This window comes from Manis pentadactyla, chromosome 3 (genome assembly GCF_030020395.1).
Source record: "Manis pentadactyla isolate mManPen7 chromosome 3, mManPen7.hap1, whole genome shotgun sequence".
Lineage (NCBI taxonomy): Eukaryota > Metazoa > Chordata > Mammalia > Pholidota > Manidae > Manis > Manis pentadactyla.
This window is the reverse complement of record NC_080021.1, coordinates 115,304,118-115,330,490: the sequence shown is the minus strand read 5'-3', so window position 1 is coordinate 115,330,490 and position 26,373 is coordinate 115,304,118.

Below are 26,373 nucleotides of genomic sequence, written 5' to 3'. Positions count from 1 at the left end.
GCCAATAGAAAGAGAAATCAGGAAAACAATTCCATTCACAATTGCATCAAAAAGAATGAAATACCTAGGAATAAACCTAACCAAAGAAGTGAAAGACCTATACCCTGAAAACTATAAGACACTCTTAAGAGAAGTTAGAGGACACTAACAAATGGAAACTCATCCCATGCTCTTGGCTAGGAAGAATTAATATCGTCAAAATGGCCATCCTGCCCAAAGCAATATACAGATTTGATGCAATCCCTATCAAATTACCAACAACATTCTTCAACGAACTGGAACAAATAGTTCAAAAATTCATATGGAAACACCAAAGACCCCGAATAGCCAAAGTAATCCTGAGAAAGAAGAATAAAGTAGCGGGATCTCACTCCCCAACTTCAAGCTCTACTACAAAACCATAGTAATCAAGACAATTTGGTACTGGCACAAAAACAGAGCCACAGACCAGTGGAACAGATTAGAGACTCCAGACATTAACCCAAACATATATGGTCAATTAATATTTGATAAAGGAGCCATGGACATACAATGGGGAAATGACAGTTTCTTCACCAGATGGTTCTGGCAGAACTGGACAGCTACGTGTAAGAGTATGAAACTGGATCACTGTCCAACCCCATACACAAAAGTAAATTCAAAATGAATCAAAGACCTGAATGTAAGTCATGAAGCCATAAAACTGTTAGAAAAAAGCATAGGCAAAAATCTCTTGGATGTGAACATCAGCGACTTCTTCATGAATATATCTCCCCGGGCAAGGAAAACAAAAGCAAAAATGAACAAGTGGGACTATATCAAGCTGAAAAGCTTCTGTACAGCAAAGGACACCATCAATAGAACTAAAAGGTACCCTAGAGTATGGGAGAATATTTTCGTAAATGACAGATTCAATAAAGGCTTGACATCCAAAATATATAAAGAGCTCATGCACCTCAACAAACAAAAAGCAAATAATCCAATTAAAAAATGGGCAGAGGAGCTGAACACAGTTCTCCAAAGAAGAAATTCAGATGGCCAACAGACACATGAAAAGATGCTCCACATCACTAGTTATCAGAGAAATGCAAATTAAAACCACAATGAGATATCACCTCACACCATAAGGATGGCCACCATCAAAAAGACAAACAACAACAAATGTTGGCAAGGTTGTGGAGAAAGGGAAACCCTCCTACACTGCTGGTGGGAATGTAAATTAGTTCAACCATTGTGGAAAGCAATATGGAGGTTCCTCAAAATGCTCAAAATAGACTTACCATTTAACCCAGGAATTCCACTTCTAGGAATTTACCCTAAGGATGCAGCAGTCCAGTTTAAAAAAGACAGATGCACCCCTATGCTTATTGCAGCACTATTTACAATAGCCAAGAAATGGAAGCAACCTAAGTGTCCATCAGTAGATGAATGGATAAAGAAGATGTGGTACATATACACAATGGAATATTATTCAGCCATAAGAAGAAAGCAAATCGTACCATTTGCAACAACATGGATGGAGCTAGAGGGTATTATGCTCAGTGAAATAAGCCAAGTGGAGAAAGACAAATACCAAATGATTTCACTCATCTGTGGAGTATAAGAACAAAAGAAAAAATGAAGGAACAAAACAGCAGCCAAATCACGGAACCCAAGAATGGACTAACAGTTACCAAAGGGAAAGAGACTGGGGAGAATGGGTGGGAAGGGAGGGATAAGGGCGGGGAAAAAGAAAGAGGGCATTACGATTAGCATGTACAGTGTGCATTGGGGGCACGGGTAGGGCTGCGCAACACAGAGAAGACAAGTAGTGATTTTATAGCATCTTACTACACAGATGGACAGTGACTGTGAAGGGGTATGTGGGGGGGACTTGGTGAAGGGGGGAACCTAGTAAACATAATGTTCTTTCTGTAATTGTAGATTAATGACACCAAAATAAAATAAATAAATAAATAATTTTTTAAAAAGTTATCATTTGGGGACTTACAAATTTAAATTGACCCACTTCAGATATATGAAATTTGACACAATTTTACCACATGTCTAAAGGAATTCTGGATTGCCTATTTATGTCTTTCTTGACCATCCCATCCATCCTCACCCCTTTCTTCAACACTTACGTGGCACTTATTGTATGTCAGGCTATTTTCTAAGCACTTTATGTAAAATAACATTTCATTCTCATTAAAACTCTACAAGGTTGATACAGTTATTATCCCTATTCTTACATACAGAGAAAACAAGGCACAAAGATTAATTAACTCTTATCAGTGATCTATTGCTACATAACAAAACACCCTCATTTAGTGGCTTAAAATAATCACAACTGTTTCTTTTTCTCACTAATCTACAATTTTAGCAAGGTAAGGGAAATGACTGTCTCTAATCTATGTGCTGTCAAACGAGGCAGCTCAGGTGGGGGCTGGAGCACCCACTTTCAAGATGACTCACGTGGCTGTCAAGTTGGTCACCTGGGAGATGGCCAGGACTGTGAGCCAGGGGCCTCATTCTTGTCTCTGTCAGCCTGTCTATGGGCTGCTTGGGCTACCTCACGTGGTGGCTGGATTCCCAGAGGACCAGGTGAAAGTGCACACAGAATTTTATGACTTCATCTAAAAAGTCACAAAGCATTACTTTGGTTATATTCAATTGGCTAAAGTTGTCACAAAGGCCCATCTGATTCAAGAGGAGAAATCGCCTCCATCTCTTGATGGGGGAGTGCCAGGTTTTAAAAGATTCTAGACTAGCATGTGGGGTGGGAGATACTGTTGTGGTCATCTTTGGAAAATATAAGCAACCACATACTATAATTGAGATAGAGCACACTGAAACTCAAGCACTCTGGAAGTCCATGCTCCTAAACACACCATAGTGTGGTCTTTCTTCCTCCTCTGTGCTCCTTCTGTAGAAAGAAGAACAGACATTTATTATTTCTCTTGTCCATAGCAGAAGGCTTTCCTATATAGAATTACAAAAATTTTGATCTCTGACTGAGGTAGCAGTTGCAGCTTCAATTATAAAGGTAAATCAAATACAATTTTTCAAAGTGCATTTGAAAATACAAACTGTGTGGACATTTCTCACTCAGTAGCATTCATAAGGGGCCTGTGGAAAATGTAGGTTGCTGATTCCCCTGGAGAGATTCTAAAGCACAAGATGTGGGGGTCATTTTTCATCAGCATCCTGAGATACTATGATGCAGATGCTGAAGACCACACTTTAAGAAGTGACTTAGACAGTTCCCATATTTTTGGTAGCCAGGACCTTTAAACATTCTTCCTATGTTTGGGAATTCCCTATCTGGTGAGTCATGGCCTCCCAGACTTAAACCTTCAGACTTCCAGGCACGTAGAAACACGCATTTTCAGCCTCATTGGCAACCAGGTTACAGGGGATGTGATCTAGTCTCAGCCAACGAGACACAGCCACATGAGACTCTGTCAGAAGGAATGCTGCCCAGAACCCACAGCAGAAGCTTCTAGAGATGGTACAGGCAGCATGTCTAGTGGTAGAGGTCAAAACACACAATTAAAAGGACAATTTTCAATGTCTATGTCCTAGACTCCTTTTTACTTATTTTTTAGTTTTATTTTATTGTGTTAAGAACACTTAACATGAAATTTTCCCTCTTAACCAATTTTTTAAGTGTACAATACACTGTTTGGCAACATCATAGAGCAGACTTCTAGAACTTACTCTAAAACTTGCTTAACTCAAACTTTAGCCCTTTAGTGGGGCCATTGCATTTTTCACTGAAGTGATTCTAGTGTGTGGTTTGGGTGCTGTCCCTGGATGCATTACTCGCAAGACTGTTTCTCTGGGCCTTCTAGAGACTCTGAATTGTTACATCATTTTCAATGAATTCTGTGTCAACTTAAACTAACTGAGAAGGGTTTACACTGTTTGCAACTGAAGAAGCATGATTGACAACTGCTGGTATAAAGCATTTCATGCCTTGAAGTCCTTTCTTACTATTATTCCTAAGAGATAGCGAAGTCTAGGCCTAATTTTTATAGTGCTTCTCCTTTAGTTTTGGTTTATGCTGGCTGCTCTGTATTGGTAAATGTGTCAGTGTATTTAGCTGCATAGATGTTCGTTCCTGTACTGATCCTTTTAGGTGTAAATTTATAGAATGAAATTTGACTTAAACATCATTTGAGTCCTTATATAGTGGCAAAGCAAAGAAAGGACAGAGAAATGCAACAAACTAAAGTAGAAGGAAGTTTATTTGCTACAAGTAACTGAATTAATCACAGGTCACTCAAGGGAAGACTCCTGGAGTCTGTCTGTATTTAGACTGAGGCTCATGTTGGATTATAATCATAGAAAGCCTTCTGAGCCTCAGCACAGTGAATTGGTGTTTCAAATGCTGCTAGTTTGGGGATCCACGGGCAAAGGTTGTTGTATAACAGTAAATTACAACACAGTGGAATGAATGCCATTGAGCAAACTAAGGCAAGATAGTTCATCAAATAATAAAATACAGATAAGTTGAAAACAGGAATAAAAGAAATAAGCTTTTGCTTCTTAGAGTGGCTATCTTTTCACTTTTCACTCTGAAAGTTCCTTTTCTTTTGCTATTTATTAGAGTTTACATATTTCTTATATAGACATAGTATGTCCAGGTAAAAATACCTGGGACAGAAACACAGCATATTATCATAAACTCCAATAATAACAAAATAAACCAGACTCGGTACAGATTGTGAAGACGGAGCACTGGTTATGGCAACATTGTCGAATTCCAACTCACCCTCTTACAGTCAGCTTTGTGTGTTGCAGCCATGATTCTACGAGGCCCTGCCAGTGGGAGGCAGTAGCGAGAGGCCCTCCTGTCAGGCGCAGAATACTCGCTCTTTCCTGTGTGTCTCCCTGGGCAGTAGTTTATTCCACAGCAGCCAGAGTCCAGTTGGCAGCTTAGCCAGCACGCCTAGAACTGGCCTTATTGCGCCCCCTCAGTGACACCTAAGTAGGTGACAGGGACTCTCCTCAGAAGCTGACTTCCAGCCCTAGGAGTCCTCCAAGTTCCTGAAACACCAACAAAACCCCCTTCTCAGAAGTCGGGTTTTAGCTCCACAGGCCCTTCTCCAAGCTTCTAGGCTTTAGTAATTCCATCCTCTTTTCTTTGACCCTCCAGCTCTCAGGGTGGTGGCTGCACACAGAGCTGTTGGAACCCTAGAGATCCATTTCTACCCTTAGAATTTTCCATTTTCTTATACTAAATTCTCTCTTTTAAAAAGTTGGGGAGGTTGCTGCCTGCTGAGTGAAACTGGATGACACAGATAGGCTCAGGCTCACTACACCCTCAGATATATGAACACTGAAATCAGTCACCGGCTGGAATCTCAGGAAGCCTTTTCCTACTAAACATCCTGGAATTAGAGTAGAGTAGATATGTTTGATATATTCAGTCAGTTTAAATGTCCACAAGTGTAAAGAACTGTATTTTCAGTGTACTGAAAATACTTTTTTCTTTGGAAAATCCTGAGCCAAGAAATCATAAAAGTGAGGACCTTTAAGGGACACTACGTATCATCTTACTGAAAACAGGTTATGCACTAAAATTCATACTGTTTCGTAGCAATAAAGACAGGGCTGTACACAGATCGCCAGCCATACCACTTACAGAGCCCCAGAAGAATGTCTCAGTGGAAGGAGTCGCCTCTGGGAGAGTTTGAAGAAATCCTCTCACTGAAGACAATCAGAAAATCTGAAAAGCTATTTAAAAAATCTCCTTGAAGGTATCTAAAAGTTAACCCAGATAAGATTCAATCAAGCCTAATCGAGAATAAAACAGAAGCCCTTGTGGGGCTAGGAGGACAGAAATAGGTGTCCAAGTGAGGGCGGCTCTGGTTAGCCCTTCAGTCTTTGATTGCGACCCAGAAGGGAGGAACACCAGGAAAAAAGTAAATCGGTTCTCAAATGGATTTCAGCTTGACTTCAAATAATCCAGGTGGCACAGAAAATCCCAGTCCCTGAATATGGATTAAGATGATCCCAGAGTACTAGTATCCCCAGTTCCTAGAAGAAGAAGAAAAAAACTTCTCTGGAAGAAAAGTTCTCATATAATTTCTATAGTTTTTCGGACACAATACTCAGTATAAAAATAAAATATTTCTGGGAATGACAAAGAGACAAGACAACATGAATGAAAACCACAGCAAACAATGGAAAGCCGAGACCCCAGGCTAGCTAGCCCCTGCCGTCTCTGCTAGAGAAAGACGCGTGTGCGGGTTTTCAGCTGCCGTGGATCAGGATGACATTTGCTTTTACACCAGAGCACCCTGTGTGGGCCGCTAGTGTTGGGTCACTGGGGGTTGCCAGCATCTATTTGGTTGATGGTTTCAGGGGGATGATGGCAGAGAAATGAATCCCAAAGGCATCTGAGAAGCGTCACAGTGCTCAGTGTAATTCCTCTTATCCTGAATGCTGTGGGAGGGACCTTGGCAGCAGGATGGAGCTATTGTGTCCTTGTCTTACTTGGTGATGAAAGTGACCAAGCTCTTTATGTTCTTGTGGCAGATGAGGTCTGCTTATTTTACTGACTACAGAGGTACTCACTGGAGTTAATTCTGGTGGCCTGTCCTTGGACACAAGCCTTGGGCTACTCATGTGTTCTTCCCTTTGTTTTGCATTCAAGTATCAAAGAACAGCATGCACCCTTTGCTGTGATACCAGGAGCCATTCGTGTGCATATTTAATAGTATGTCTGAATTGGATGGAACATTATTGAAAATTGGCTGCAAGAAGGAAAGAAGAGGATCTAAATGTTGACCTCTTAGTGGAGTCCCTTCCTCACCTCCATCACTTAATTTGGTGATGGATGTATTTGTGGTTTGGCTTGAGAATATCCAGTTGCTCTGCTGTGCCCCTCACCACCCAGGGATTCCCGGATTCCTCCCCAAGGAAGGATCTGTTTTGTTTGGAGGGGTCTCACCCTGCCCAAAGTGTGGCCAGCCTCTCTGTCTCAGTCTTCTCACAAAATACCGTGGCCTCAAAGAGCTGGGCAACGTTTTTTAGACTGAGGGACACTGATAAAACATTTGTGATTGTGTTGAATGTTTTCGAATGTATTTTATTATGAATGAACATCTAGAAAGCCCTTTCCGCAGAATGCTGCATGGCAGTATCCCTCCTTTCCATTAGGTCTTTGTCAAATGTCACCTTCTATGTGACGCCTACCCCAGTCATTCTCTCTAAAATTGTAAGCTCTCTCCGCCCCTAGAACTTTTTGCATATCACTCTGTTTTCATTTCCTCCATAAAACTTAACCACAGGGGGAGGGGCGGAAGATGGCGGCGTGAGTAGAGCAGCGGAAATCTCCTCCCAAAACAACATATATCTATGAAAACATAACAAAGACAACCCTTCCTAGAATAGAGACCAGAGGACACAGGACAATATCCAGACCACATCCGCACCTGAGAGAACCCAGCACCTCGCGAAGGGGGTAAGATACAAGCCCCGGCCCCGCGGGAGCCGAGCGCCCATCCCCCCAGCTCCCGGCGGGAGAAGAATAGGCAGAGCGGGAGGGAGACGGAGCCCAGGAGTGCCGAACACCCAGCCCCAGCCATCCGGGCCAGAGTGCAGGGCCCTGGATACTAGGAAAACAGGGCAGCAAGAACAGTGAGCGGGCACTGGAGGCTGGGTGCCGGAGGACATAAGAAAAGCGCACGACCATTTTTTTTTTTTTGCTTTTTTGCTGTTTTGTTTTGGCGAGCGCTTTTTGGAAGTCTTAAAGGGATAGGGACCCCAATACTAGGGAAACAGGGCAGCAAGACTGGTGAGCAGAGGCCTGAGGCTGGCACTGGAGAATAAAGAAAAATGAGCGACCACCTTTCTTTTAATTAAAAATTTTTATTTTTTTGGTGGTCGTTGTTTTGTTTTGGCGGGTGCTTTTTGGAAGTCTTAAAGGGGCAGGGTGGGACACTTAATCCAGAGGGAGGGAATCCGGGGATCTCTGGGCACCCTAACCCCTGGGCTGCAGGGAGCAGGGAGGACCCTTACGAAGACAAATTGCCTCCCAGCCGCTCCTGCTCCAACGCGACTCCACCACATTGGAGTAGCTGCCCGAGCCAGGCCACGCCCACAGCAACAGCGGAGATTAACTCCATAGCAGCCGGGCAGGAAGCAGAAACCCTCTCTGCGCGCAGCTGCCCAGCAAAAGCCACTAGAGGTCGCTGTTCTCCCAGGAGAGGAGGGCCACAAACCAACAAGAAAGGAAGTTCTTCCAGCCGTCACTCGTCTCAGCTCTGCAAACTATTCCTATCACCATGAAAAGGCAAAGCTACAGGCAGACAAAGATCACAGAGACAACACCAGAGAAGGAGACAGACCTAACCAGTCTTCCTGACAAAGAATTCAAAATAAGAATCATAAACATGCTGACAGAGATGCAGAGATATATGCAAGAGAAATGGGATGAAGTCTGGAGGGAGATCACAGATGCCAGAAAGGAGATCACAGAAATGAAACAAACTCTGGAAGGGTTTATAAGCAGAATGGATAGAATGTAAGAGGCCATTGATGGAATTGAAATCAGAGAACAGGAACGCATAGAAGCTGACATAGAGAGAGACAAAAGCATCTCCAGGAATGAAACAATATTAAGAGAACTGTGTGACCAATCCAAAAGGAACAATATCCGTATTATAGGGGTCCCAGAAGAAGAAGAGAGAGGAAAAGAGATGGAAAGTATCTTAGAAGAAATAATTGCTGAAAACTTCCCCAAACTGGGGAAGGAAATAATCGAACAGACCACGGAAATACACAGAACCCCCAACAGAAAGGATCCAAGGAGGACAACACCAAGACACATAATAATTAAAATGGCAAAGATCAAGGACAAGGAAAGAGTGTTAAAGGCAGCTAGAGAGAAAAAGGTCACCTATACAGGAAAACCCATCAGGCTAACATCAGATTTCTCAACAGAAACCCTACAGGCCAGAAGAGAATGGCATGATATATTTAATACAATGAAACAGAAGGGCCTTGAACCAAGGATACTGTATCCAGCACGACTATCATTCAAATATGATGGCGGGATTAAACAATTCCCAGACAAACAAAAGCTGAGGGAATTTGCTTTCCACAAACCACCTCTACAGAACATCTTACAGGGACTGCTCTAGATGGGAGCACTCCTAGAAAGAGCACAGCACAAAACACCCAACATATGAAGAATTGAGGAGGAGGAACAAGAAGGGAGAAAAGAAAAGAATCTCCAGACGGTGTATATAACAGCTAAATAAGCGAGCTAAGTTAGGCAGTAAGATACTAAAGAGGCTAACCTTGAACCTTTGGCAACCACGAATTTAAAGCCTGCAATGGCAATAAGTACATATCTTTCAATAGTCACCCTAAATGTTAATGGGTTGAATGCACCAGTCAAAAGACACAGAGTAACAGAATGGATAAAAAAGCAAGACCCATCTATATGCTGCTTACAAGAAACTCACCTCAAACCCAAAGACATGTACAGACTAAAAGTAAAAGGATAGAAAAACATATTTCAAGCAAACAACAGTGAGAAGAAAGCAGGGGTTGCAGTACTAATATCAGACAAAATAGACTTCAAAACAAAGAAAGTAACAAGAGATAAAGAAGGACACTACATAATGATAAAGGGCTCAGTCAAACAAGAGGATATAACCATTCTAAATATATATGCACCCAACACAGGAGCACCAGCATATGTGAAACAAATACTAACAGAACTAAAAGGGGATATAGACTGCAATGCATTCATTCTAGGAGACTTCAACACACCACTCACCCCAAAGGATAGATCCACCGGGCAGAAAATAAGTAAGGACACAGAAGCACTGAACAACACAGTAGAGCAAATGGACCTAATAGACATCTATAGAACTCTACATCCAAAAGCAACAGGATATACATTCTTCTCAAGTGCACATGGAACATTCTCCAGAATAGACCACATACTAGGCCACAAAAAGAGCCTCAGAAAATTCAAAAAGATTGAAATCCTACCAACCAACTTTTCAGACCACAAAGGCATAAAACTAGAAATAAACTGTACAAAGAAAGCAAAGAGGCTCACAAACACATGGAGGCTTAACAACACTCTCCTAAATAATCAATGGATCAATGACCAAATCAAAATGGAGATCCAGCAATATATGGAAACAAATGACAACAACAACACTAAGCCCCAACTTCTGTGGGACACAGCAAAAGCACCCTTAAGAGTAAAGTATATAGCAATCCAAGCATATTTAAAAAAGGAAGAACAATCCCAAATGAATGGTCTAATGTCACAATTATCGAAATTGGAAAAAGAAGAACACATGAGGCCTAAGGTCAGCAGAAGAAGGGACATAATCAAGATCAGAGAAGAAATAAATAAAATTGAGAAGAATAAAACAATAGCAAAAATCAATGAAACCAAGAGCTGGTTCTTTGAGAAAATAAACAAAATAGATAAGTCTCTAGCCAGACTTATTAAGAGGAAAAGAGAGTCAACACAAATCAACAGTATCAGAAACGAGAAAGGAAAAATCACGACGGACCCCACAGAAATACAAAGAATTATTAGAGACTACTATGAAAACCTATACGCTAACAAGCTGGGAAACCTAGGAGACATGGACAACTTCCTAGAAAAATACAACCTTCCACGACTGACCCAGAAAGAAACAGAAAATCTAAACAGACCAATTACCAGCAACGAAATTGAAACGGTAATCAAAAAACTACCAAAGAACAAAACCCCCGGGCCAGATGGATTTACCTCAGAATTTTATCAGACATACAGGGAAGACATAATACCCATTCTCCTTAAAGTTTTCCAAAAAATAGAAGAGGAGGGAATACTCCCAAACTCATTCTATGAAGCTAACATCACCCTAATACCAAAACCAGGCAAAGACCCCACCAAAAAAGAAAACTACAGACCAATATCCCTGATGAATGTAGATGCAAAAATACTCAACAAAATATTAGCAAACCGAATTCAAAAATACATCAAAAGGATCGTACACCATGACCAAGTGGGATTCATCCCAGGGATGCAAGGATGGTACAACATTCGAAAGTCCACCAACATCATCCACCACATCAACAAAAAGAAAGACAAAAACCACATGATCATCTCCATAGATGCTGAAAAAGCATTTGACAAAGTTCAACATCCATTCATGATAAAAACTCTCAGCAAAATGGGAATAGAGGGCAAGTACTTCAACATGATAAAGGCCATCTATGATAAACCCACAGCCAACATTATATTGAACAGTGAGAAGCTGAAAGCATTTCCTCTGAGATCGGGAACTAGACAGGGATGCCCACTCTCTCCACTGTTATTTAACATAGTACTGGAGGTCCTAGCCACAGCAATCAGACAAAACAAAGAAATACAAGGAATCCAGATTGGTAAAGAAGAAGTTAAACTGTCACTATTTGCAGATAACATGATACTGTACATAAAAAACCCTAAAGACTCCACCCCAAAACTACTAGAACTGATATCGAAATACAGCAAAGTTGCAGGATACAAAATCAACACACAGAAATCTGTGGCTTTCCTATACACTAACAATGAACCAACGAAAGAGAAATCAGGAAAACAACTCCATTCACAATTGCATCAAAAAAAATAAAATATCTAGGAATAAACCTAACCAAAGAAGTGAAAGACTTATACTCTGAAAACTACAAGTCACTCTTAAGAGAAATTAAAGGGGACACTAACAGATGGAAACGCATCCCATGCTCGTGGCTAGGAAGAATTAATATCGTCAAAATGGCCATCCTGTCCAAAGCAATATACAGATTTGATGCAATCCCTATGAAACTACCAGCAACATTCTTCAATGAACTGGAACAAATAATTCAAAAATTCATATGGAAACACCAAAGACCCCGAATAGCCAAAGCAATCCTGAGAAAGAAGAATAAAGTAGGGGGGATCTCACTCCCCAACTTCAAGCTCTACTATAAAGCTATAGTAATCAAGACAATTTGGTACTGGCACAAGAACAGAGCCACAGACCAATGGAACAGACTAGAGAATCCAGACATTAACCCAGACATATGTGGTCAATTAATATTTGTTAAAGGAGCCATGGACATACAATGGGGAAATGACAGTCTCTTCAACAGATGGTGCTGGCAAAACTGGACAGCTACATGTAGGAGAATGAAACTGGACCATTGTCTAACCCCATATACAAAAGTAAACTCAAAATGGATCAAAGACCTGAATGTAAGCCATGAAACCATTAAACTCTTGGAAGAAAACATAGGCAAAAACCTCTTAGACATAAACATGAGTGACCTCTTCTTGAACATATCTCCCCGGGCAAGGAAAACAACAGTAAAAATGAGTAAGTGGGACTATATTAAGCTGAAAAGCTTCTGTACAGCAAAAGACATCATCAATAGAACAAAAAGGATCCCTACAGTATGGGAGAATATATTCGAAAATGACACATCCGATAAAGGCTTGACGTCCAGAATATATAAAGAGCTCACACGCCTCAACAAACAAAAAACAAATAACCCAATTAAAAAATGGGCAGAGGAACTGAACAGACAGTTCTCCAAAAAATAAATACAGATGGCCAACAGACACATGAAAAGATGCTCCACATCACTAATTATCAGAGAAATGCAAATTAAAACTACAATGAGGTATCACCTCACACCAGTAAGGATGGCTGCCATCCAAAAGACAAACAACAACAAATGTTGGCGAGGCTGTGGAGAAAAGGGAACCCTCCTACACTGCTGGTGGGAATGTAAGTTAGTTCAACCATTGTGGAAAGCAGTATGGAGGTACATCAAAATGCTCAAAACAGACTTACCATTTGACCCAGGAATTGCACTCCTAGGAATTTACCCTAAGAATGCAGCAATCAAGTATGAGAAAGATCAGTGCACCCCTATGTTTATCGCAGCACTATTTACAATAGCCAAGAATTGGAAGCAACCTAAATGTCCATCGATAGATGAATGGATAAAGAAGATGTGGTACATATACACAATGGAATACTACTCAGCCATAAGAAAAGGGCAAATCCAACCATTTGCAGCAACATGGATGGAGCTGGAGGGTATTATGCTCAGTGAAACAAGCCAAGCGGAGAAAGAGAATTACCAAATGATTTCACTTATCTGTGGAATATAAGAACAAAGGAAAAACTGAAGGAACAAAACAGCAGCAGAATCACAGAACTCAAGAATGGACTAACAGGTACCAAAGGGAAAGGGACTGGGGAGGATGGGTGGGGGGGAGAAGTAGGGGGTATTAAGATTAGCATGCATGGGGGGGTAGGAGAAAAGGGAGGGCTGTACAACACAGAGAAGGCAAGTAGTGATTCTACAACATTTTGCTATGCTGATGGACAGTGACTGTAAAGGAGTTTATAGGGGAGACCTGGTATAGGGGAGAGCCTAGTAAACATAATATTCGTCATGTAAGTGTAGATTAGTGATACCAAAAACAAAACAAAACAAAACAAAAAAGGGCAGTTCCGGTGTGGTAACCTCCAATGAGTTCTACACAAGGGTATAAAGGGCATATAAAAGTGGAGGCAAAGGGTCTGTTTGCGTTTATACAGAAGATCAAAGCCTAATTGGGCTACCCCGAAAATGCACTAAGATACGATATAAAAGAGAACTTCCAACATCAGCACTCTCTGGAAGACTCATGCCAGAAGATGATCATCAAAAAACCCCAACAAAGATCCACGCACTGCTACAGCTGTAGATGCACTCATCCCACCAGCTCCTGGACTTGCCATGGGAATGAAGGAGATATCTAAGCTGGCCTGTGCATACAGTAAAACAACAAATTTGACTGGATCTATACTGTTGGAATTCAACCAAGAATTAGGAGAAGTGCAAATTTTAGCGCTCCAAAATCTTACAACTACAGACTATTTACTGTTAAAAGATCATAAGGGAGGTGAACATTCCCCAGGAATGGGTTGTTTTAATTTGTCTGATTTCTCTCAGACTGTTCAAGTTCAGTTGGACAATATCCACCATATCATAGATAAGTTTTCACAAATGCCTAAGGTGCCTAACTGGTTGTCTTGATTTCACTGGAGATGGCTGGTAATTACAGATATGCTTTGGTTATGTAACTATACTCCTATTATGTTAATGTGTGTGCGCAATTTAAGTAGTAGCTTAAAACCTATACATGCTGAAGTTACTCTACAAGAAGATATGTCAAAGAAATAATCAATCTTCCCATGTTTTCTTCTGCCTGCTACTTCTATAGCTTTTCTTCTTCCTTCCTAATTACAACCCTTAAATAGAATTCGTGCCTCATATCAAATTTACCGAGTATCATAATTCTTCCAAGTGGTAAAGATACCTCAAGACAAATGCTGGGCATAGAAGCTACAGGGCATAAATATGCAAAGAAATAAAAAGCTAACCATTTCAAACAATAAGGCTTCTCTCTCACTTACCAACTTTACATTTCCCTGTATGGCCCCGGAAGATGACTGGTTAGCCAGAGACGGGTAAGATTCCTCAAGGGAGGAACAACCTAAGACAGGCACAGTCGCAGGGGGGTCATCAGGTGAGAAATTGGGGATCAACAGAGGTGAGGCTTAGAACCTCACCCCCCCGTTCTGAGAGAAATCTTCTGCATACGTGGATGTTTTATTGCCCTTGTCTAGCTTGGATTAACACATAGTCTACAGGCACACACCTGATCATCTACATTTGCTCTCTTACAACACTAAACTATGTTTTCTACCTTTATCTTGTATCTACCTAATACTTCAGCATTTTATTAAAAATAATAATAATAAAGAGAGAAATGTGGTATCTACATATAAATCAAGTATAAAAACCAAATGAGTATTCATATTTGAACTGACTGTTTATAGTTCATAATGCATGAGCAAAACCAAAAGTTTCTGTGATGACTGCCCTTGTACTGTTCACTATGTAACTTATTCATTATGTAAGAATTTGTTCTACATGTAAGAACTTGTTTGTTATGCCTCAGAAGATTGGAGACTGACGAAAATTATGCTTGGGGTGGATTAATGATTGTGCATTGAGCATTGACTCCCCTATACAGAATTTTATTGTCATTAACAACCATTTGATCAATAAATATGAGAGAAGTCCTCACAAAAAAAAAAAAAAAAAAGGACAGACTTCCAATGGTAAAATAAATAAGTAACCAGGATGTAATGTATAGCATAAGGAATATAGTCAAGATATTGTAACAGCTTGGTAAGGTGATAGCTGGAACCTAGAATTATGTATATAAATGTTTTATCACTGTGTTGTACACTTTAAACTAATGTAATGTAATACTGTGCGTCAACCACCCTTCAATAAAAAAAAATTATCTAAAAAGAAAAAACTTAACCACAGTATGTCAAACAAGTTGTCATAATTAATCACATGTTCATTGCTATCTCCTGCCACCATGAGGGAAGAATTTTTGTTTTGTTCATGATGTATCCTCATAGCACAGAGCAGTGCCTAGAACTTAGTAGACATTCAGTGACTTGTTGAATGAATGATTGTACACCATTTGGAAATTAACCCAATATTACCCTAGTTGATATAACATAAACCTTCACATTTTGAAGTGGGAGGATTTTTATACCCTAGCCTAGTCTCTACTTTCTGCATATAGATAATTTTTAGTCTTTGAGACCCTGAAATACTAACAAGGGTCATACATGTAGGTGTTGAGCCTCACCCAAGGTCCTCTTACCTTCTTGGAGCAAGCTGGCCGCTCTCACTGTGTCCATGACCTCTGGGAGTGAAGTATATCTGACCTCTCTTGTTCTTCCATCCAACAATGGATTTTTTTTCTAACTTTCTTGATACATGAAGTCCGCTTGGCCAAGAAACCATTTCCAACTTTATAGGGAGACCCTGGGGGGGCTGGGGGCTGCAGCGTGGGGCATGGCCAGCTCTTGTCCAGGACGTGTGGCCAGAGTCAAGCCCAGAAGCAGCTCATGGCAGCAGGAAGGACTGGGGTCAGGCCAGAAAGTCCCCAGGAGGCTAGACTTCAGTCCAAATACCCTCCATGTTAGTGTGACCATAATCTAAGCAGAGGCTTTGAGGATCCCATTATGTATTCATAGATCAGCCTTGTTTATAAGGCAGTTCACAGCTTGACAAAAGTCGTTCTTCCCCTGGAGAGGAGGGTTGGCGGTGTGAGCCTCTCAGTGTGATAGACGTCCGAAGCACAAACAGATGACGGCAGAGAAACATGCAGCTGTCTTGGGGAAGAGCCAGAGAGCAAAGGGACAGTTCCAGAACCGGCCCACCACCTGCTGGGCCCAACTGGACCCAAGAAACACATCAGCCTTCTGTTGTTACTCTTCCCTTTCATTCAAAACCCTCCATAGCAGGGACAAAATGAGCCCTCTCTCAGCAAGAAACCCTCCATTTCAAATGGATCTCATGAGGAAACACCATGCTTCTCCTGTGTGAATATTTCCCTGCCCATCCCAGAAACCACACATCACGTCCAAATGTGGCACACGTGGTTACTGCCATCGCTGGTGGTACCCTGCATATCTGGGGACCCCACCCCTGAAACATCCCTGCAGGCAGCCAAGACACAGCAGCACAGAGGCTCAGGGACATGCACCTTGTCTGGAGCTCACAGTTCAGTAAGCAGAAGTAATTCATTGACATAAGAAAGTGGCACAAATCCGACAGGGGTGCAATCAGTGTGGATATTTCAGGTCCTTCTTCATGCTTCAGCAAATGCTCCGGATACCCCTATCTTCCTCTTCATTCTCTTTCGTTGTCCCGACAGCCTCACAATAGAAACAGCCTGCACTTCAGATTCAATCAAGGTTTAATAAGCCATGCTCCCTGCTAGACCCTAGGGAAGCTGTGCGCTGGGTCTGTCTATTACTCTCATGATGAGTGAAAAAAATGCCAAGCCATTGTGCTTATTATCCCCCTTTTGCTCCTGTTTCTCCAGGCACCCTGGGGGCAATCTCAGCTGAAATCTGCCTTTAGAGCTCCTTAACGCAGGCTCCTTTTCCTCCTGGTGACACATTCCTGAGGGCTGTGCCCCACTGGCAGGCAAATACTGGATGGGCTGTGGAGTCTCTCATCTAGGCCAGATGACTGCTGTGGCCAAAGACTGCCTCTGCACCAGAACTTCACATCTGTGTCCTCTGTCTTTTGCTTTCTGTTATGGCTCTCCTCTTCCAGGCACAGGGAGGAAGCAAGAGAAGAGAAGTTATTTTAGAAATATTGCAAAATATAATTAAACTTCACACACACCTTTTTTTTCTCCCTGCCCCCCTTGCTTCTCCATGACTGCCATCCTCCCAGCAGTTTTGTCCCTATATGGGTCTGCACTCTCCACCAGTGAATGCTGTATGCTCTTGGCAGTGTCCACCATTGAGGATGAAACAATGACCCCTTTCCTCCCCAATTTCAGACACTTTCCTCACCTGCAGAACCCTTTGAATGTCTCTTTGGCCTATATTGCACCTGTCTTCATAATCTTGAGATTCTGGACCCTTTCCTGTCTTCTTTTCTAAATTGCAAGCTCCCTGAGGGTAGGAAAAGCATCTAATTCATCTTTGAATTTCCTAAGTATCTACTAAAATGCCTTGCTCAATAAATGGTTTGTTGAGTGACTGAATGAGGACCCTCTTCCCTTCTCCTTTCCTCCTTTGTTTACTCTTTCAGTTGCTCCAAGGACCATCTGCAGAGAGGAACACGTAAATACAGAAGGTGAGACCTGTGCTAATTTAGCATAAATCTACCAGCACCTCTGGTTAAGTATTACTGGACCTGTAAGTTGTACCTGGTGGGTTCATCAACAGGATGCTCAGTGCTGACCTTGGTGAGAGGAGCATTCGGAGGCCTATGGGGTCATAGAATCATTGTGGGGCCAGCAGAGCCTTGCAGAAGTTTCCTCTATAACCTCAGTTTTGTCCATTTGTAAAATGAGTACAATAATGCTGACCTTACGGGTGTGAAGACTAGCCTTATTTACATAGAGCACATAGCATATGGTCCTTGGCGTAAAGTAGGCCCTTAAAAATTTCAATATGTTTTTCATTTATATATTTATGCCACCTCTTTCCCCATGACCATGGGCAATTATAATGCTACCAAAATGCCAGAATACAAATACAGAATAGAGGTAGAGTTACACAAAACATCTTGCCTGTGTCCACTTTGCCACTGACATCCAGTTTTTCTTACTAGAAAGAAAATGTTGACTTTTCCAAAATTGAGACTTGCAGTTGCATTTTATAATTGACAGAGTTACATGTTGAGGGGTTTACCAGCCATCAAAAATCATTCATAAATACTAAATATTTTGAAGAACTTTAAAGAAGGAAGCAGATATGGCCCTTAGTTTTGAGGCATCTATAACATGTGGCCAAAATGCTTTCTTGCTTCTGAGAAATTCTAATCCAGCCCTTGTACTTGCTGTCAATGGCTCCTGTCCTTCCAGATGGTTCCATGATCATGGATGAGTGCCCGGGCCAGGGCTGTATTTCCATTGGGTAAATATACTTCCTCTATACATTCAGACCATTGGGTTCATGTCATGCTAGGTAGGGTAGGGATCAATAATTCTTTCCCAACTGCCATCAGAGCACAAGAATCTGACAGACCTGTGGCACCACAGGGGAGAACAAAAAGAAACAAGGAAAGAAAGGGACACAGCAGTAAAGGGGAAAGGAATGCAGATTCCTTGTTCAAACATTTATGAAGCACCTACTATGAGATAGGCATTTTTCTGGAAAACCCCCAGACAGGTAAAAGAAAAATGAAGAAAGCTTGCCATCAAAGAAAACCAGGGAAAGGAAGTCTTCTGAGAAGAGAGTGGTGATTATGTTGAAGGCCAATGAGAAGACGAGGCTGATAAAAACCAGAGTGGCCACTGGCTGATGGCGACAGTCTTTGCTGTCTTCGGGGAGAAGAGTTTTGATGGTGTGGTGGCAGCAGAAACAAAATTGTGATTGGACAAGGCTCAAATGGAAGATGAGGGAAAGGAGACACTCGGTTCAGACAACTCTTTAAGCGTCTTCACTGAGAAAAAAGTCAGATGCAAAAGGCAGTGGCTGGGGGGAACTGTGGGGTCAAAGGATGAATGGTTGGTTGGTTTGCTGTTCAAGTGGGAGACATCTGCACATGTACACATGCAAGTGTGAAAGGCCCTCTTGCTGGGAGAAGCTGCAAATGTGGAGGAGGAGGAAAAATGGGTTGAGGCGTCTAGGAAACAGGAAGGGTATGGAGTCTCAAGCAACTAGGGTGGGCTTGGTGATGGCCAAGAGGAAGGACATGTATCCTATGGGAACTTGTGAAAAGGAACAAGGGTGGGCAGCATGTGGGACATTTATAGGTGGGAGGAGGTAGAAGGGGTTAGAATTTGGGGAGTTCCTGCCCAGTGGCTTTTGTTTCCACCATGATAAGGAAACAAGTCAATTAGCCAAGAGTGTTAGAAGAGCTGGTAAACAGAGACCACATGAAGAGCAGAAAGTCTTTTTAAGTGGAGAATGGCAGAGAAATAACTGGAGAAACATGGGATTGCAGGACCTACCTGATGGTGGAGATTATGTCAATAGTTACATGACTATCCCAGCAGCATCCATAGTCAAGGGGCAGGATTTATCCCCCAGCGGAGGGATGGGATTTGAGAAGGTGAGAGGCTTGAGTCGGGGTTGGCATTTTATTTTGTGAGTTTGACCCAAGTGCAAGAGGAATCATATGATATTTTGCAAAGTAACAGTAGGCACAGGCAAAGCCCAGGAAAGAAAAAGCCATGGAGAGAGCAAGACTCCTCATGAGGGCCTGTAGCATCGTTCCATGACAGCCTGACCTCGTAGGTAGAGAAATGCTTAAATGTCCTACCTAGCATTTCCTACCATCCCAGAAAACATTTCAACCTCCTGGAGGCTTCATTTTTTTTCTTTTTCAAAAGTGCTGGAAAAGGTTCTTAACATAGGTGAGAACTGTATTACAACCTTTAAGACTTCCTTGATTTAGGAAAAGCAGAGGGAATTACCACAAGCTGAAAGAAAAGCAAGCACAAGAGAGTGAGAGGCAGCAGGAGGCAGGAAGAACTATTTGTGGCCGAGCAGGTAGCACATAAAGATTGTCCTGGACTTTGATAATTTAGTGCTTCTGTGATGTGCGAATGAGGCCCTCCAGGCCAGGGACTGCACTCCAGCTTCGGGTTTTGATCTTCGTCAGTAATGAGATGCCAGCAGCCCCGACTTCAAAGTCTGAACTGATACTGATAATCTCCTGAAAGGCCCCCAGAATCTCAAGTGATCTCCCAGACTGAAGTATAGAGGATTACCTAGATAGCAGAATAGATGATAGAAGTATTGTTTGTTTGAAATTTGCTCTTTGATTTCTTTTAAATGTGCTGGTTTTCCATTTCCAAAGGGACAGTCTGCAGCTTCCACCAAGATTAACAGCTAACACCAAAGATTAGCATTGTTGGATTATGGTGAGGACCCTGGGGCATCCATAAATTTTATCTTTCCTTTTTTTTATCCCCACTGTCTGTAAAAACACAACCAGTCCAGATTCAGTGTCAAATGTGATTCAGAACAACAGTACTCAGCCTGCGACGGAGGCAGGGTTTTCCTGACAAACCCAGAGCTGTTCAGAGATTACACTTGGATCCTTTTGAGGTTTAATCTCTTTTCTAAAGCAGTTGTGGACTCAAGGAGGGGAGGGGGCATCACAAAAATGCCACAGGCTATGAGAAACATGTTACAAAACAGCATGAACATTAGTTTCTCAGGTCCAATTATGCTCTGAGTTGAAAGCATATAATTTTCAAGGCATGTTGTACCAGGAAATGTATCTGAAGTATTTTATATTGGACGACCTCACATTCTGGAAGCAAAACAGCACGGCAAGGTCATCCCTCATGACCTGGGATTTTGCATCCCCAGGCATGAAAGAAGAGTACCATTTCAGAGCTCCCAGAAAACACATGAAATCCAAAGACTAGAGGCAATCAATGGATTAATCTGCTTAAAGATGAGGGTAAGTGCTTGACACCCTCTTCATCTACATACAATTTCTAAAGGATTTCTCAAAATCAGAACACCAGGAAAACCCTGAAATATGTTACAGAGTCTTCTGAGCATGCCATGTGTGTCAATCAAGACAGGGACCACGAATGTATCCTTAGGCTAGCACAGGACCTGGCACTGTGCTTGTAGACCAGTTGACTGATATGGCTGGGACAGTAGATGATTGACATGCTCCCAGGTAACAAAGAAGTCTGTATGTACCCAAGATGTAAGTACTTGCTTTACCCAGAAGGTGGGAGCTGTGGTCTCAGCCAGTGTCCATTATTCACAGTGGTCTGGGGAGTTGGTTCCTGCCATGGTGCCAGTGTGGTGGAGATTGCTAACCTTCACCCACACCTCTTCCCAGCCCACAGCGAGACTGCCTGTCCTGGTTTCCTTGATACTTGGGCAGACCAATGGCTTCTTGTCATCAATGGGAAGTGAGCAGAAGCAATATGGGTCACTTCTGGACTGAGGCAGCTCAAAAGCAAGTGTGTCTTCTCCACTGTCTCTCTCTTTCCCCTCTGCAATTAAGTGCCAAGAAAGATGAAGCCTTAGAATTGAAGGGGCCACATAAGAAGCATGAATGACCATGTGAAGAAGAACCCCCCACCTCCCACTGACAGGCACTGGATTGTGTTCTGAGCAAGAAATAAGTATTTGCTGCACTAAGCCTTTGAAATGTGGGGGATATTTGTTACAGCAGTTAGTTTACCCTGACTAATACACACAGTAAATGTCAGAGTTACATTTGAACCTGGCTTTGCTTAACCCTATATCTGGCTTTTGCTGAATTTTTATAAGAGGTGGTACATAAAAAATACAAAGGCAGAAACTCAATCAGCTGCAACCTTGGTGTTGCCTTCTGCAGATACCTTCCCTGCGCTCCCTGTCTGAGTTGGGGACCTCTTGTCCTTGCTCATATTGCCCCCTGTATATGTATTTTCTCTAGCACTTACCACATAATAGGTGTTGAATGGATGTCTTACTTATTTTTCAATCCAGAGAGGCAACATACATCTGGCAATCAGCAGTCACTCATTTTTTTATTTTGTTATCATTAATCTACAATTACATGAAGAACATTATGTTTACTAGGCTCTCCCCTCCACCAAGTCCCCCCCACACACCCCATTACAGTCACTGTCCATCAGTGTAGTAAGATGCTGTAGAATCACTATTTGTCTTCTCTGTGTTGCACAGCCCTCCACATGTCCCCCCTACATGCTAATTATACATGCTAATCATAGTACCCCCTTCTTTTTCCCTGCCCTTATCCATCCCTTCTCACCCATCCTCCCTAGTCCCTTTCCCTTTGGTAACTTTTAGTCCATTCTTGGGTTCTGTGATTCTGCTGCTGTTCTGTTCCTTCAGTTTTTCTTTATTCTTATACTCCACATATGAATGAAATCATTTAATACTTGTATTTCTCTGCCTGGCTTATTTCACTGAGCATATTACCCTCTAGCTCCATCCATGTTGTTGCAAATGGTAGGATTTGTTTTCTTCTTATGGCGGAATAATATTCCATTGTGTATATGTACCACATCTTCTTTTTCCATTCATCTACTGATGGACATTTAGGTTGCTTCCATTTCTTGGCTATTGTAAATAGTGAGCAGTCACTCATTTAATGCTTACTTATCTACACTAAACTAAAGGGAATCTTCTTGTTCCTTGAACTTTTTGTCTAACAAGGTGACACAAACAAAAAGTCAACCAAAATGGACAAAACAAAACAAAAAAGACGAAAGAAAAAACAGAAAGAAAACAAAATACTCTGTGTTGATGCCATGGTATCAGAAGTTTCACAAAAATGCATCAGTCTACAAGTATAATTCAGTGACATGGAATCAAATGTTTCTTGGGGATCAGGATATTAACAATACCCAGCTCTGACTTGTTGTGGATAATCCATTGAAGAATAGATTCTGTATTCAAGCAGTGGCTAGGCAGAGGGAGAAAAAGAAATGCTTTCAGATGCATTATAAACAGGTTGTCCAGCTCTGATTTCCTTTTATTTGCCCCTGCCTGTTACTGGTCCTACGTGAAGCTCCAAGTATACCAGATTCCATATTTGCCAGTCCTACTGCAGCCTATAAAATATTTACACTGACATTTCAAATATATACATTATTTACTGTAGATTCTATAAAATATTTACATGTCATGCTAAATATACACAGTATTTATATTGCACTGTTTCTTCTGCTGTAGGCTAGGGAGACTGCAGGACATAGAGGACATGTACAAGAGTAAATCATGGCACACCTGGTGATCTCTGTAGTCCCCTCTGTGTGGACTGAATAGTGTCCCCACTAAAATTCGTGTGTTGGAGTCCTAACCCCCATACCTAAGAATGTGACTGTATTTGGAGAAAGGGACTTTAATGAAGCAATTAAGATAAAATGAAGCCACTAGGGTGGGCCTTAATCCAATCTGACTGGTGTCCTTATGAGAGGAGGGAATGGGTCACCTGGAGAGAGAGCAGAGGGGGTACACACAGAAGAAAGGCCATGTGAGGACACAGCAGGAAGGCGGCCATCCGCAGCCAAGCAGAGAGGCCTCAGAAAAACCCAACTCTGCCCACACCTTGATCTTGGACTCCTAGAGTCCAGAACTGTTAGATAAAAAATTTCTGGCTTTTAAGCACCCCAGTCTGTGGTGTTTAGTTACAGCAATCCTCACAAACTAAGATACTTTTAGGTCCTGGTTCAAAACAGGCATCTAGGTCATGGCATCTCTGAGATCAAATTGACAGAAACTCTTGTCCACTTCTGAAGCTGGAGATACCTGGCTACTGGGTTCCTTCAATCACATAGCTGGGCAAGGGGCTCAGGGGAACTTCATGGTCTGCAAATGCTTTAGAACCTCTTGGCATCTCTGCCCAGGTGCCCAGCTGTACCACTGTGCTGCTTCCTCTCTGGAGGGACCACCCACATCCATCATCTAACTTGCCCAATAAGTGAAGTCTAACCACACAGATTCCTCTGTAATCTACTTTCTTTTTTAGTTACATTATAACACTTGGATATGAACCCCACACAAAGATACCTGAGACCTCATCTGGCATCTCCATATCTGCTTCCTACTAACCCAAGAACCTGAGGGACCACACCATCTCCAAGTCTTTGTTCCTTCCACGTGCGTGTTTAGACTGTTCCCAGGTGGAACACTGATGGCTGCCTTCCACTTACCATCAGCTGTCTGTACCTCTGCATGTCATGTCCCCCCATTTGGAGTGCAAGTTCTTCTCCTACTCCAAGCCTATTGACTGCTCAGGGCCCAATAACCATCTTGGTTTAATAGCTATTTTATGATGAGCAGAAGGATATTCATCATAAATCCTTAAGCTTTACACAATCAAATAATGTCCTTGCTATGCTTCCTACCTCTTCTCTGTAAAAGTTTTTCCCCAGCTCCTGTGGGAGGAGTGTTCCTAAGCACTTTTGGTTTCCAGTTGATTTTTGCACAAATAAACTCTTAAAATGTGTATATGCCTCAGTTGATGCTGGAACAGTACACAGGCCTCTGTGTCCATCCACAAGGCATGCCACACGTTCCAGATCCTCCTCCCATAGACATCAAGTGAGTAGGCAAGACAAAGAAGGGCCACAAGGACAGCATGGTTTTAACTGTCATCTGCTGCATGGGAGGGTTTTGAGGGCAAATGCTGATGGAAGCATGTGTCAGCGAAGTTAAGTCAGGGTCTCCATGGTTTTAATAACTTAGTAATGGCAGCAGCAGGCAGACAGAGCTCCTCCAGCTTCCCTGCTACTGTGCTTAACACTGTATGGCAAGCCACTCATTCGTCCAAAACAAATGGCTCAATTTTCCACTCTGCCCAGTGCTATGCTTGCTGCAGCTGTGGCAAGAGCCCTACAGCTGTTACCCTGAGAACAGGGCCCTGAGGGGGCTGATCCTGGGCGGGGTTGACCCTAACGTCAAGGAGAGGGACTCCTTTCCTCCCTTGTCCTGGACCTGCTCACCTGCCCACGAGCATTTGTCCCTGAATGTGGATGGTGCACTGTGTGGCCTCTCCAAATTCCCACATCCCAGAAAGGCAGCCCTAAGGCCAGCAGCTGTTACAAACTCTTCAAGGAATCTCCCTCCCTGAGGGCAATGACCTCCATTTCCAGGGTCCCAGAACTCAGTTGAAGATGCTGCCTCTGGATCAAATGAGAACCAGAAAACACTGTTCTCCAAGACTGGCACAGAGACTTAAGGCTGCCTCTAGGAAGATCCCCTATTCAATTCAGCAAACACGTACTAAGTGCCCAGGGTATTCGGTTCAGCACTGGGCTTTGTGCAGGTTACATGAATTATATAAAAGCAGGAATATCACAATCCTTTCTCTCAAAGACTTTTTGGCCTTGGAGGGAAACATCACACAAATAATAACTTTTACAAAAATGTTGGAAGCGCAACAAGAGATGGTAACTACCCATATCATGGTGAGCATTTACTAGCATATATAATTGTTGAATCACCATGTTGTATATCGGAAACCAATAAAATATTGTCTATCAACTATATTTCAATTAAAAAAAACAAAGTGCAAGAAGACAGATATATTAGCTGAGGGGATCTTGGGGAAGGCTTCAAGGCAAAGTTGGCCAACGAGCTGGTTTGTAAGTAACCTGAGAAGGATTTCAGCCAATCAGAAATGAGAAGTGGTTATGATGGGGATGACTACAGGTGTGTGGAGCAGGGAGAACAGGACATGCCTAAAAATAGTGGGTCCATTTGGCTGGAGTGCAGGTGTGAGAAAAGTAGTGTGAACTGGGGTGGAATAGGTTCTGGAAGCCGGGACCAGTTGGAGAAGGATACCCTGTGTACTGTAAGAACATGGAGTGAGGTATGTTATTAAACTCTTAATATTTAATAACATTAAGTGTTCATTTGAGCAAAATTAAAATTGGCCAGCATCAAACTGGTTAGGAATGATCCCCCAACAGGAGCTGGGGAAAGACATAGAGAAGAGACGGAAGCAAAGCCACAACACTGTTTGAGTGGCTACAACTCAAGCAGCGGCGTCATTTGGAAAAAGCCTCATTGGCTGTTCATGATTGGTTGTCCCTAGATCTTGATGTCTTAACTTTGAGGGACTTAACAGGCTTAGGTTTTGACTGCTTACATAGTCTACTAAGGCAGTAGAGCTACCTCAGTCCAGTGGCCTCCTTATTTAATTAACTTAACATTACTAAAGGCAGGGCTTTAGCAGGAAAATACTAACTTCAGGGAGTGAGAAAAGGACATAAAGTTATATAGATAGAGATGATATATAGATATCACAAATCCTTTAGTCTTCCCTGAAAGCTCCCTTCCACCCCATCCCTCCTGGATAGAAGCAATGGTT